Source organism: Paroedura picta, chromosome 2, assembly GCF_049243985.1.
Source record: "Paroedura picta isolate Pp20150507F chromosome 2, Ppicta_v3.0, whole genome shotgun sequence".
Classification (NCBI taxonomy): domain Eukaryota; kingdom Metazoa; phylum Chordata; class Lepidosauria; order Squamata; family Gekkonidae; genus Paroedura; species Paroedura picta.
In genome coordinates, this window is record NC_135370.1 from 64,822,121 (window position 1) to 64,836,159 (window position 14,039).

At 41.4% G+C, this 14,039-nt stretch overlaps 1 protein-coding gene across 7 annotated transcripts in view; it reads left to right on the plus strand.

Moving 5' to 3' along the window:
• Window positions 1-14,039, plus strand: part of SEMA5B (semaphorin 5B) — a 473,766-nt gene that overhangs the window by 6,509 nt on the left and 453,218 nt on the right. The window contains exon 2 of one of the 7 annotated variants that reach the window (XM_077320455.1): window positions 7,513-7,665. The exons of the other annotated variants lie outside the window; for them this stretch is intronic. The gene's annotated coding sequence lies outside the window, so the exon portion shown is untranslated. The remainder of the gene's footprint in view (window positions 1-7,512; window positions 7,666-14,039) is intronic. 7 annotated transcript variants of the gene reach the window in all.

The following is a 14,039-nucleotide window of genomic DNA, read 5'->3' on the forward strand; positions in this document are numbered from 1 at the left end:
TCAATGAATTGTTTTTAACTGTTCATGTGATATCTCTGTTGTACACTGCCTGGTGTCTGTCTGCTGGGAGGGTGGTATAGATATTATTAAATAAATAAATAATAATGGTACAAAACCACTTGAATAACTCAATCTCTCTGGGGAGGGGTGGATAACAAAAATAAATAAAAATACACCTGTACTATTGCATTCTGCATGCTGAAATTTGATGAACTTCTGATCCCCCCGATAGAGATTCAATTGCTTTTTTTTTTAAAGATTATCTGATGTTACAGGAATACTTATTTAGATTTCACATGCTGAAAAAGAGACCCCTGTCAATAGAGCAGATCTGCTTTCATTTTCTAGGTTTTTGTTTTCACTGAAAAGAAAATATGTGATAGAATTAAAGTGGATAGTGGGCCTATGTTTTATCTGATGTTTCTTTTGAGATGCTTTATGCAGGCCTGATTCAAGGCTAGTTCTAGTCAGACAAGGGTAATTCTCATGTATTCCATTAGCTGACTGAGAATCAGGGAAATATTCTCCCTTTGTCATGATGGGCTACGGTTGAACGTATACTGAAAATACCTATTTAATTGTCATTATATTTTAAGAAATCAGTAGGCTTGGTTTACATAGTCATAGTTTGGACAATAGAGGGATTGAGGAAAACCTGTTCTGGTGTGGTATTCATAGGAACACAGCAGATTAGTTTATTTCAAATGTCCACAGTCTAACTTGCTGTTCAGTTCATTTTCAAGAGCTAACATGACATAGTGGTTAGAGTAGCCTTTTGACCATGGAGAAACCCCTGAAATATTTTTCATGCTTTTAGGAGTCCCAGAGCGGATCTGAAAATGATGTCAGCTGGTCATGGCACCCTGCAGCACCTGGGGGGGGGGCAGAGAAAAGAGGTAGTTTGAGGCAGTAGACATCAATGCTTTGCCCCCTTTTCCCAGCCATGGTAATCTACCACGTGAGAATGCCACTGCCACATCAATGGAAGCAGCTGGTTCCCTGCCTTCATGGCAGTGCCAGGAGTAGCTTGTGATTGAGTCCCTTAAGGCAGGATATAGTAGAAAGGCTGGCGAACCCCTGGGGGTTACAGTGTCAGACTAGGATTTGGGAGAACCAGGTTCAAATCCTTGCTGTGCTGTCTAAGCTTGCTGGGTGAACTTTGGCTTGGTCGTACTCTCAGCCAAATTTATATCACAGGGTTGTTATTCTGAGGATAGAATAAGGAGAGAAGAATTATGTATGCCATCATGGGTCTCCATTGAGGAGAAAGATGGGGAATAAATGAAGTAAATAAGTAAAATGAACTTTTTCCAGAGCATCTAGGCCTTGATTTATACTGAAGACATAATGGTGCACCAGGCCTAGATGCTGAGTAAGAGACCAGCACTGAATCCATCCTGGCCCCATAGGGCTCGATACAGTGAACCCTGTTCTGCCTGGCCGAATTGTTGGCGGCCCTAAGTGTTAGTTGGCGTAATGGCGGTATTAAAATTTGTAATACTATTAATTCTTCTTTTCAAGTGCCAAAATGCTGCATTCTCCTCCTCTCCACAGCTGTTTTGGCACTTGACAAGGCTTGGAGGGAACTAGAATTCCTCCACCTGCTGCTTTCTGATTGGGCCTCTGTGACATTTTTAAACCATCCATGTGTTGGACCTGTGGATGTTCTCACATCTAAATTTGTCCTTTAAGGGGGCTCATATGTGTTAAAAATTATCCTAAAACTTTCTGAATCTCTTTCATTTCATTTGGTGTCATCTTCATTTGGAGAACCAAGACAAAAACTGGAAGTGCAAGATCCTTACATCTCTACACCACTGTGTTAGAACAGCTTTGGGTTTTCTTGGTTGGGAGATGTGTTGATTCCCGATGCAGAAAAACTTTTGCAGCTGCTAAGGGTGATTGTTATATGCTCTTTGCACAACCAGTATTGTTATGTTTTTGTAATGTGTAAAGCAATTGCTCTTGTGATTGTTATTTCTAAAACTTTTCATTGGTACAAAGGCTTATTTTTGCCATATTCTACTGTAAGAATGATATGTCATAAATAGGAAATGCAAAAAACCACATTAGGATATGGAGCCAGGCCTCCCAAATCTGTCACACAAACACATGAAGCTGCCTTATACCGAATCAGACCATTAGCCTATCAAGGCCAATATTGTCTGCTCAGGTTGGCAGCTTCTTTCCAGGGTCTGAGGCCTTTGACAGCAGCTGCTACATAGTCCTTTTAACTTGAGATGCCAGGGATTGAACCAGGGACCTTTCATGCCAGCAGAGGCTCTTCTACTGAGCCACAGCCTATCCCTGTCCTTAAGTCCAGTAGATGTTGCTGATTATGGTCTTTCCTATCAAAAAAATTAGTGATAACTTATTTAGCGCCTCACAATTGAGTGTTAATTCCCCCTCCCCCCCCCAGTGAAGAGCAAAAGTTCAAACCAGATATGAGCCTGCCTTGGCATATGAAACAAGATATAAATTGCATCCTGCAGAAAAGTATGTTAGTAGGCTTAAAGAGCAAAGGACTTCAGCAGCGTATAGGCTTTCACCAGCCCCATGCAAGTCTTTGAAGCTATAGCTTTCTAATTTTCATTATCCTGATTTACTACCCAGGTGCCTCTCAGTGGTATTGCAGTGTGGTATGGCTGCCCTTACGGTTATCATTTATCATGCCTGCAAGGACTGCATTCTGGTTCACAAAGGCTGGCTGGAATTTCAAACACAGTACCTGTTGTTAATTTGTTTCCAGTCCCTCTGAGCAAAAAAACCCCAACTCTGCAGAAAGCAAACCCCTGATCCTGCACCTTGCGAGTTGGTGCAAGCTTTACCACTGGAATGTGACAAGCATCAACATTATATCCTTCCCTAAGGTAGAAAATAATATTCTATGTATGAATTTTAACTCGGTTCTCTACTTTCTTTTTTTGTCCTCCATAGCTGAGGAGGAAGTATAAGCTTGGCCTTCAGGGCATAGGGGTCTGACCATTTTTTAAAATTTTTATTATAGTTATATACCGCCCTCCTTTGGCTCAGGGCGGTTTACATTGTAACTCTCATATGCAGTACAGTAGAATGAACGCTCAAATATGAAAAACTTATTTAAAAGTGAAAAACTTGTGTCAAACAGTGTAAAATAGCAACCGTACTCAGTGACAATAAACAGTTTGGTCTGTCTGCACTGTAGTTCAGTTCTCTATTATTTATTTATTTATTTATTTATTTATTTATTTATTTATTTATTTATTTATTTATTTATTTATTTATTTATTTATTTATTTATCCCCATCCCCCAACATTACCCTCGGGATAGATGGGGGCCCAGACGTACTCTTGCGCGCCGGCCTCAACCATAGACCTGGTGGAAGAGCTCCGTCTTACAGGCCCTGCGGAACGCCAGAAGCTTCCGCAGGGCCTACAGCTCTTCCGGGAGCTCGTTCCACCAGGTGGGGGCCAGGACCGAAAAGGCCCTGGCCCTGGTCGAGGCCAGACATGCTTCCCGGGGGCTGGGGATGACCAACAAATGAGACCCCCGCAGATTGTAAAGCCCTGCGGGGGACATAGAGTGAGAGATGGTCTCTAAGGTATGTGGGTCCCCACGGTGCAGTTTATGGGGGCTTCTGGTTGGTGGTTGGTGCCTTGTTCACATGTCTTGACCAAATGCCTGATGGAAGAGGTCCTTTTTTGCAGGCCCTGTGGAATTGTTTTTGCTCTGGCAGGGCCCTGATGTGTTTGGGAGCTCATTCCACCAGGTTGGGAGCCCTGGCTCTAGTAGTTGACAGACAAGTTTCTCTGTGTGAGGATCTTCATTAAACCCAAGAGTAAACTGTTATTTTAGTTAAAGTTTCATTTATTGAGCCAAGGAAGTACACTTATATAAGACATTGACAGAACTGGGGTTTTGGTGTACAAATCTTTGCATATATCTTCCCATTGTATTCCCCCCCCATGGGAAGTCTCTACAAATGGCAGGCTTTTTACAGCCAAAACTTTCTGATAAGGACCCAGACTCCAAGTCACGAGGGAGAGGGGGGAAGGAATGCAGTGGGGAAAGCGAAAGCACCATAAACCATCAGAAGCTGCTCTAATCACTACAAGGCTAAACTAGCTGCAAACAAACTCTTAAATCATGGCAGAACCATGAGGATTCTGAAATTCTGGGACCAGGGATCACCAGTTTGTTGGAGTTGGAGGAGTGTAAAGCTCTTTAGAGGGCATAGGAGGAGAGGCGGTTTCTCAGATGTATGGCCTTGAAAGTAATTACCAGAACCTTTAGCCTGATCCAGTTGTCAACAGTGCAGCTGTTAGAGTGTGGGATGCGGCGAGCCTGCTTGGAGGCCGGCGGCGAAGCCGGGACGTCACCGGGGAGGGGAGCAGTTGGGGATGGCTTCCCCGCCGGCCAGCAGCGAAGCCAGGACGTCGCCGGGGAGGGGGGTGGGGATGGCTTCCTCGGGAAGGGCCGCTAGCCACGGCGGCCGGCGGGAAGGCCCTTCAAAGACCGTCCTTAGTGAAGAGCATTGAATCTTGACACTTTTCATAATTTTAGAATAACTTCCACAGCCTTCCATTTCTAAATTATGCCAATGGCTGTGTTAGCAAATCATTATATCCGAAAACGTATTGCCCAGTGCCTTGGTTGCTCTGGAGCCCCAGAAGTCGAAGAACGTCTGCACTATGTTTTGCTTTGCCCTGTCTAACAGAAGCCTACATCTTAATACCTTGGGGCAGACTTCATTCCAACCTGCCTTTATTGTTCTCTAGTTAACCCTTGCATTTTATGTATTTTTAATTTCACTTACGGTTGTTATGGCTTTTTGCCATATGCAATAAATTGTATTATTACTTACCACTCTAAGCTACAAACAGCTGAAAGCTCAGTGAGTGGGTGGATGGGAGCTACTTCAAAGAGAAGTCAGAAATTTCCCAAAGCATGAGTGTTACATAACAATGCAGAACCCATATGAAAGCAAGATCTAGTGAATATTATCCCATATGGGCTATACCGAATGGTTGATGAAATAGTAGAATAAATCTGAACAGTTTAGATAGGTTTGGATCTACCAGACTGTTTCTGCTGACAGAATGATTTTTGTCTTGAGATCATGACTTTCTCACCCCTGTCCCATGCAGCAGCCCAACGTGCCCCCCAGTGCAATTTCAGAAGCAGCATTTGAGGGGGCAATTTTACACCACAGCAGAAGGGTGGAGGTGATAAAGTTGTACTCTTTGGGTAGAAAGACTGGAAAGGAGGGACCTTTACTTTTTATAGAATGCTAATAACTCCAAACCCCTGATGGGTCTAAGATGTTGCATCTTCATGTGAATTCCAATTTGGCAGCTTCTTGATACAGTCTCCTTTGGAAACTCTTCTGCTCAAGCTCTGAAATTTTTATGTCTGTCATTGAACGTAGAGAGAGATTGAAATGTTCCCCTTGGGTTTCTGAGCGTTTCCATTTGTAATGTCTGATTTATGTCCATTTATTCTCCTTTGTAGAGATTGTCGAATTCTGCTAATTAAATGACAGAAGGGTATTGCTAGCATCATACATCATGTTAGAGTACTAGCTTCAAAGCCCATTCCTAAGAATGGGCCTTGAAAGGGCCCCCTCCCCTGGGCCCTGGCCAGGCAGCTTAAGGTGGCTGTGGGCCGCAGCTCAAGTGGGGTGGTGGGGGCTGGCCAGCTCGTTAGCAGGCCCCGCCTAGCAGGCCAAGAGGCCCTCATAAGCAGGCCCAGCCTAGCAGGCCAGGAGGCCCTCGTTAACAGGCCCTTCTTAGCAGGCCAAGAGGCCCTCATTAGCAAGCCCTCCACCACAACTCTTTGCCCATGGCCCTCTCCCCTTACCTGCTGCTGGCTCCAGGCACTGAGGCGTGTCTGAGAGTAAAGAGGCCAGGGACGGAGGGCGGGAGCTGCAAGGGCAGGGCCAACCAAAGGTTTGCTGGCTGCACCCTGATTGGCCCTATTCCAACTTGGGCAGCCGGACACGTCCCACTCCCCAGGCTGTTTCACAAATATATAGAGGAACCATGGATAAGGATGTGCAGCCCTTGAAGCCTATGATTGTGTCCCTTAAGTGGGGTTGGGGAGGAAGCTAGCCCAGGGTTGGTCCCTGGGTTTGTATCAATCATTAAAAACCCAGAGGTTAAAAAAAATCAACATATTCAATATTCTCAAATAAGGACTATATGTGATCCCAACCAAATGTGTTTGGCCAAATTGTCTTCTTCAGTGATCAGACACAGAAATTAGACATTACACAATGGCTCCAGACTTTGAACTAATCAACAAAAATTAAAAGTTGGACCCAGTTGAAATTGTTTTAAAATCAATAACTGTGACCAAGAAAAAAACATTTATAAATAACCTTCTACAAATAACTCTACAGGATAGCTTCCTATCGAAATTCAGGGAAAGTAAATCTCAGTTGCGGTTCGGAACCAATAGTATATAATGGTATGCAGTGAGAATATGGAATAATTTAATGCAATACTTTGAATGATATTGAATAATTGTTTTGTAGCCTATAAATTGTTTTTAATTATTTTGTTATAAATACATAACTTTTTTGTATGATTGATTATTTTAACTTTGTAGGTGAAGAAGTTAAATCATTAGACCTGTATATTTTGATTTCTTTAACTCTAGGTTCTTAATTCATGTTTTCAGTTTAAATTTTTTCTCCTTTCTTTTCGAATGGTTACTTTGCCTGGGTTTGTATCTCCACTGAATGGTTCATTTTTGCTAACGAGTGGTTGCTGCAGGTTGTACAGTCTGTAAGCAAGGACCGTATCATGTGACACAAAGGATCATTTTTCAGAAGAAGACTTAGCCAAATGTTTTAATGGTTTACTCTGAAAAATATCATTTAAGATGAGTATATAAGTCTAGTGCATAATTTCCTTCATCAGACAGATGAAGGACAGCTTGGCAAAAACTTCTTTACCCAACTTAGACTTAACCTAGGAATTGAATTTGTTATTTAGAACTTGATTTTTGATGTAGAACACATCTATTAGCGTGTTCCCTCAAACAGAAATGATAACGGACATGACGTCCGTTGTCCCGCCTTAGGGAGCATGCTAGTAGATGGCAGCTACCACCAGCAGAACTCCAAGGCCCAGGGTCGTGTTTCAGAGCTCTGCTGCCAGCAGCACCCCACTTCCCAGGCTGGTCCCACTCTCTGTGGAGCGTGGCAGGCTGAGGAGTAGGCTGGGGAAGTGGCGAGATGTGTGGCCACTGCCAGCAGTGCTCTGAGGCCCAGCCCTGGGCCTTGGAGCTCTGATGTGCTACTGGAACTCCTGCAACAGGTAAGGAGGGGGAAAGGGGAGGGACCAGGAAGGAGTGGTGGATGGGAGAGGCAGAGGGGGGGGAGGGGAGATGGAGAGTGTATGTGTGTCAGATAGAGAGGGGGCCAGGACCATGGAATCCTACAACAAGTATGTATTCCACCAGTAACAGTGGAACTCATCACCAGTATGTGATAGTTAGACTCTCACTAGATTTTTTTTTGTACCTAGTTCAATCTCATCATCAAGAAGTTTACACTGTGACTGTCTTGGAGAATACTGTCTGCTGTTCCATCTTATACTGAGGGGCAAGTGATCACTTTCTGGTCTCGTTTCCACCAAGAACTTAAGAATTCTAGGAAATAAATCCACAGAAACCACCAGGTAATCTATAGTGGTGTGTGTAAAGCATGACCAGAATGTGTACTGCACTGGATGATCACCTTTTATCATCCCATTCAGTATAGCAAGGTTTAGTTAATAGATTAACTGGGCCACATAGAGACTGGCAAAATTTGGCACTGGGTTTAGTAACCAGCAATTGCAAATTGTTATTTGTGACTGTCTTCACTGAAGTATCAGTGTGCACATATGACTTATGCCCTGGGATGCATGGTTGAAACATGGTCTGGGTGTCTTGTTTCCTTTTAAAAAATGGGTTACCTTCAGAAAAACTCTTGTGCACATCTGCATGGTTTTATGTTCCCTCACATGTAGTTGTGCTGTTACTGGTGCGTAAGCAAGGCAGAGGAGAAGCCATAATCAAGTGGAAACTGGGAAATACATGACCTGGTTACCCATTGGGAATAAATAGAGGCAGTTGAGGACAGTCACTTGGGCAGTGGGTGTCAGAATCTGCTACTTCAGCGGTATCCTGCCATGAGTTCAGTTATGGAGGGACGTGGTTTTCATTCATCTGTGTTACTTCATGTTTTGTTCTGCCTTTGACCTTCACATAGACAGATTGCTAGAGTTTTGGTGACAGGAAGGCACCCGGAGAAAGAGAGAGCAAGGTAGTTATATACAGACTTGGCCTTGAGCAAGGTGCTGAAACCCAGGGTGCCACCAGTATGTATCATTAAATCCTTGCTGCTATGTTTCATGACATAGCCCTCTAAATGTCAGGCTTGATTTGAGAACTGCAAACTTGGTAGTTTGGTAAGGTATAATGTATTAGTAATGTACTAGTAATTTTTGACATAAATTCTCTACAGGACAGAATTTTTCACTCACTTTTCAAGATACTCATATATACTTAATGTTGGGGAGTATTTAAGCATTTAAAAGCTAATGCTTAGGGAAAAGCCTACCTTAAATTTTGAAAAAGTAATTATACATAATACACTTCTTATATGGGATTCACAGGAGTTTCCTATCAAATGTCAGAACAGGCCTTGTTTTCTATAGTTTAATACTACCAGATCACTTAAACAGCTCATCAGATAAATTGTGTTTCTAGTTCACAATGCATGGATTTTTCCCCGCTTCTCTGTAATTGTAATGGATAATGCAAGTGACTTTCAGCTTTATTTTAACTATACATGATGATTTTTGTATGCCATTTTCCTCCCATCTAATAATATTCATGCATATTAGATTTGTTTGCTCTAAGGATGTTCCCCAGATATGGAGAGACAGACAGGAGCTGGAAGATTCTGACTGATCCCTTGTTCTCCTTCTTTCTATCTCAGGCAGACAATCTACTCAGTCAATAAAAGCACATTTTACATTCCTGAAGGGATTGTACTACTTCAGAAAGCAGGGGATGGATGACGTGTCCGAAAGCTGCCTCACACCAGAGCTCCTTGCACATCGAAACTATTGTGCCAGGAGGAAGGCAGAATAGGCCTGATCCCTGGTGTGCTTGAACCTGCCAATTATGTTTTGAAGAGGTAGTTCCAGAATGCCTCAATTTCATAAATCTCTCTGCTTGCATCATATATAACCCCCCCCACGGCCAATTTTGCCAATTAAACAAACTACTTAGGAAGATCTTGTGATTGTAACCTCATGTGCCATTTTTGAAGTATTATGTCTGTCAGTCCTCAGAAAATCACTTTTGGCCTGGAAAAATAAAATATGGTAAATATGTGTAGGCCTTAACAGTTGTTCTGCTTTTGTGTGGCTTCAGGTAAACTTTGGATGTTGCTTAATTCTAACTCAGGAATAATTTATGTCCTTCAGATTGGTATGAAGCTGCCATTATCGATGTACTATAATCCATAATGGTACAGCAAGAAATATCTTCTGTAGTTTGTTTAATAGGTGGCAATGCACTTATATATAACGTCACACTGATTTCCGCCCTCAGCTCTCCCCCTGCTGGTGCTGGTACTCAGTGTTCACATTACCACAATTTATTTTTAAATAACACCATAAATTGAAGTGTATTATTCCAAATATTTCTACTGCTTATTATTAACCTTAACTAAAAATATTCTTCTATTAATGACTCTTAAATAAAAGACTACAGAAAAACTTTTTTAAAAACCCCTGAAAAACAATAACTTCTTGGTATATTGGGCCTGCCTTGACCCGCTTTGGATGTCACTGGTGGTAGCACTGCTCTGAGGCCTAAATCATTACTGAAAGACCTCCTACTTCTACAGAATCCTCGGATGTAGAGTCCCTCTTCAGGTATCCTTACCTTTGTAGGATAGGTGACTTATGACTGGGGTTTTTAATGGATTACGCATTTTTCTACTTGTCATTCACTGTAATGCTATTTTTTTTTACTGTGTTTAATCTTTTACAGAAGAGCCTTAATTGGGTTAAATTGAGTTAGCCACTTTGAGGATTTAGGCTAAAAAGCAGGACAAACCAAGTACGGCCATAACTGAATTTCACGAACATGCTGTTTGGATTAGAAAATCCCACTTTTTAATCTTTCTCCCCACATAGGATTAAACTGCAGTTGTCTTTACTACCCAACCATACTAACACATTTAGAATGATTATTGTTTAAAATTAATGCCTGTTTTTAGCATTATTTGTATATAAATAATGTATCATTTGAGTATGGAATGGGGAAAGAAATTTAGAACACAGCTGTAAAATGAATGAAGCAAAAAGGCTCATAGTATCAGCCTATGAAAATAGCAAGGATGTATGTGGATCTTCTTAAAACAAAGATACACTAATCTTTTCAAGTACACCTATTTAAATTTCATAAACTTAGTCTTGAGAAGCTATTCTATCTTCCAATATTCCTTGATGCCTAAGTATTTTCTGGCCTTGTTCTAATTTTCCTGCAAAGAAAAAAACTGAGTTGAACAATTATGCTTAACTTTATTATAGAGATTTTGGCTCTTCAAAATGGCCAGTAAACATTATGTTTACCTTGCTATACCATAATTATCTGCATCAGAAAGCCCCATAGAGTAAGAAGGCTATAAACAGCAGGGCTTTTTTCCTGCCAGTGCTAATCATGGCTAGAAGGAAAAGCATGACCACTGTCTAATTGTCATTTCCCACTATAGTACTGAATCTACTCATTAATGAAAACTCTAGGAATCAGGTTTTTTTTTGCTGCACATTTCTGGTTTTGTGATGCACTATAGTATAGTTCACTATAGTACACTATAGTACTAAACGGTAATGACTGGGGAAGGCACTGGCAAACCACCCCGTATTGAGTCTGCCATGAAAATGCTAGAGGGCGTCACCCCAAGGGTCAGACATGACTCGGTGCTTGCACAGGGGATAAATTAAAGGTTTTGATCATTATCATTAAGACCCTAAATGGTTTGGAACCCTTGTATCTACGGGACTGCCTCGTTGCATATGTCCCCAAAAGAACTTAAGGTCCAGGGAACAAAATCTGCTCAAGAACCCTGGCCCAAAAATATCAAACTGGCCTCAATCCCGGCCTGATAGAATGCTCTTCCTCGGGAAATCAGGGACTGAGAGACCTTGGACAGTTCTTTGGGGCCTGCAAGACAGCTGTTTCAAGCAAATAATTATAGACAGCCACAGGAAATGGTTACAACAACATCAGTGAAAGAAAAAAAAACATTTTGGCATAGTTGGCTAAACCAACCAAAAAAACTTCAAAGGTCCATCATATACAAGTTGTCTTCGTTTTTATTCCAATATGCAACAAGGTTCTGTACTGAATACCTTATTTCACCTTCGCTTTGTCATGGCATATTTCATCAGCACAGAGAAAAATTGTGGCTCCCAGCTGGCATAGTAACCTGCATTGCATGGATCCAGTCTGTTACATGGATCCAGGCCGTGCAATTCAGGTTACTGTACCGCTTAGGAGCTATAATTTTTGTCTGTGCTGATGAAATATACCATGACAAAGCCAAGGTGAAACAAGGTATTCAATACCGGAACCTTGTCGCATATTGGAATAAAAAAAGAAGACAACTTGTATATGAACCTTTGAAGTTTTTATAGTTGGTTTTGTTAACTATGCCATAGTGTTTTTTCTTTCACTGATGTTGCAGGCAGAGCTGTTTCACCAGGCTTATGGTTGAGGCCTAAAATGGTGTTGAAATCCTGGCCTTGTTTAAAACACCAGCCCAATTTACATCAGAATCCGAAATCTAGAGCAATATTAACCCTCCTGCCTGAAGAAGGAGGTAGTATGGAATTAATTAAGCACTTTTATAGATTTTAATGTTATAATATTTTATTAATTTATTTTGTTTTAACAATGTTACCTACTTTTAGCCCCTGGAGAAGGGTGGGCTATAAATAAAATGTTGTTGTTGTTCCTGTTCAAAATAGTTTTGAAGGGATTTGAAAAAATAGAAAAAATGGGAAAACCTGTTTATCAGAGGTAAAAATGTGCAGATACATGTACACATTCTTTTTCAAAGTGCCCTTAGCTCTTGGAAAAACTGTTCTGAGCTTAATTTGAAAAATTTAAGGGGTTCCAGACTTGTCACTTGTAGGTCAAAACAAAGTGCAGTGAGGTAACTATTTTTAGGAGTAATATCCATTGAGATCTTGATGCGGTGCCAGTTTACATCTAAGTCGGAAGTTGGGCAGCACAACTCAGGACATTTTTGTGTGTTGACAGCCTCTAATTAAAATGGAATGAGATAATTTAAGCATCTTCTGTTTGTTTCCAGCTGCAAAGCTAACACTCCTCTCAGCTACGCTGAGACATAATTAAAAACAAATAGATCATGAAAAATTGCACACTTATCAGAGGCAGCCTAGCCAGTTGAAAAATGGTGCCATGATGAATTTGCCATTGAGGTGTAGTACAAAGTGCATTTGGTAGAATGCTTGACATGCTGCTTTGAAATGTGTTTTTTTCATGACCATCTCCTTGAATATCATGATTGTAGGAAAAACTTCAAAGAAAGCCGATGTGGTAAGATATATATTTTACACAAAGCTTTCTGGCTTCTTTCACAAAACGGAAATTACGGATGTGTATTCTCAACCTCTACAGCAGCAATTAAACTCCAGCATGTCTGTGTTATCATAACCTGTGGTATCAGCCCTTCCAGACACCCACCAGCACCCACCAATTCTTTCCCAATTAATTGCCACAGTGTGGCCACAGGCAGTTATTGTGGCTCACACATGGTTCTCCAAAACTGCCACTTTCAGTTCATCACTTCTGCACCACTTCCAGTCGGAGAAGACAACCAGCCAGGCACAGGTTGATCACATCAGCAAGTGGAACACAACTATTTCATGAACAGCCACAAGCTATAAGTCTAAAATACACTGAACACTGCAGAAATCCACAGTGGCCCATTCTCATTTTAATTGTTTAAAAGTTTCCTGTGAGCAGCTTGATCTGCAAAAATTGGTAGATAAATCTTTTCATGGCAAAGATACTAATGTTATCATTTGCTTGTAATGTCTGCAGATCGAGCAGTAGTAAAAGGCAAATACCTCTTAGCAATGAGTGCCTTTGTTAAATAAAATGTAGTGGGTATTTAAGTTTAGTCGCTGATGGGGTTAAGCTATGATAGTATTTCCATGAACAATCCACCGATCTCTTGCAGTTGTTTTCTGTGAGGCATTTTGTATTCCATCTCTACACCTTGCATCCAAAATTTAGGCATACTGTGTTGAATATAAAGGACCTATGTATATGCAGACTAAAGCTGTTCCCTTCCCAAGTTCATCTGAGCAGAAGCCTGACCCTTTCCCATTCACTGCTCATGTACATTTTCAAGGAAGAAGAAGGGTAAACTGAATGAGACTTCTGGGGGGCTGAGGGAAATGGGGCTTCAGTGCTTTGCCAGCTCCCCAGAACTGACAGAAGTGGCTCAAACTACGTACAGTAGGAAAAATTTACTCAGACTGCTGGATGTTTTATGTAGTTTGTAGAATTTAGCTTGCATTGGCACAGAACATGAATTACCTTAGTAAGGATTTGTATATTTGCTCTAAGCAGGCAGAATCCCCCTAGCCCTAATAGCGAGTTAGCAAAATATTATGCAGGGAAGGAAAATAGTCATTCTGTAGATCTGCTTGCCTGTTGAAGACAAATATGGTTGGGATTTAGGAGCATGTGGGTCTTTTATCTACGCTGTTTCTCTGAATGTGCAGCTTTATTAGTGCTTTTTATTTCCCAGAGTAAGAGTAGAGGTGGGGGAGGCAGATTCAGGAACCTGAAATCTCAAGATGATGGTGATGCTGTTTCAGGAGGAGCTTCTTGAAGAAGGAAAAATTATTACTTTCTACCATGTGGCCCTCCAAGAAGCTTACATGCATTATAAAAAAGTTTATTTAAAGCCCCAAAAAGTAATAGCCCTGCAGCCCATCAGGGTTCAGTGGCC